The following is a 1,105-nucleotide window of genomic DNA, read 5'->3' as shown; positions in this document are numbered from 1 at the left end:
GGTTTTTATTATAATCAATAGCTTTTTTCTTTTTTTTTCGAAATAATAATTTTTTTTGTTTAATTTTTAATATTTTTACTTTTTAAACAGACTTTACAGGGACCTACATTGACCACCACCACCTTTACCAAAAAAATATTTGCCGCGAGTGTTTTTTGAAGGAAGTCCACTTTTCAGCCACTGTTTTTGCATCCGTTTCACCCACTTTCCTTGTCCGTACTGCGTGGACGCGGATGTGGTTTCCCTTCGCTTGCGGGGGGGGGGGGTCAGGGGGATCCGCGCCAAGGGAGGACTTGGAAAGTGGGTGAAACGGTGCACAAACAGACTGTATGAGTGCGTCTTTATGATCCTTCTTTTCAATGCTCCGTCTCACTCGGTTTCCACTAAATCAAGGTGATTTTTCGGCATTTCCTGAATTCGGGAACCAGACCTAATATCTTCCCATTTTCCTATTTACTATAATTTTAATTTGAATATGATTCGAAATAGAAAAAATAAATCTATTTTAAGAGGTGGTGGTGGTGGTCAATGTAGGTCCCGACTTTACATCCAAAAAAGATAGCAAGAAAGGTGGAGTTTATAATTCCTTCTTGGGCAAATTTCCGAGTAATATCAACCAACCGGCAGACCATTTAATACAGTTAATCAAATAAGTGTCATAGTTATAAGGCGATTAATAGGTCATACCAATTGATTGAAAAGCAAAGAAAAGATTGACAACCAGCATTTCTTTGAAAAAGTCAAATGGTAAAAATTAATAATAAATTTACTATTTATTTATGGTTTTTAATTAGCGATGGTCGATACTATACATTATAATATAAAAAATCATATAAAGTCTTTCCTATTTATAAAGGGTGATAATTAAGTTTTTTCTATTTTGGCTTAAAGTTCAACCAAAGTTTCACAAAATTTACTCACTTAAGTGGGTTTATTTCAAATTAAGTGGGTTTATACCACCACTATATATATATACATTAATGTAAAAATGCACCCATTTTTATTATTTTAAAAAAATCTGGATTTAAAAGGGTTTCTTGAGGATAAGGTGTATCCTCAGGATCAAGGCTATCCTTATTAAAATATATTTTTCTGAGGATACAAA

The sequence above is a fragment of the Entamoeba invadens genome (genome assembly GCF_000330505.1).
Source record: "Entamoeba invadens IP1 unplaced genomic scaffold scaff_1105074725335, whole genome shotgun sequence".
In the NCBI taxonomy this organism is placed as follows: domain Eukaryota; phylum Evosea; order Mastigamoebida; family Endamoebidae; genus Entamoeba; species Entamoeba invadens.
The sequence above is the reverse complement of the archived record's forward strand: the minus strand, read 5'-3'. Positions refer to the sequence as shown.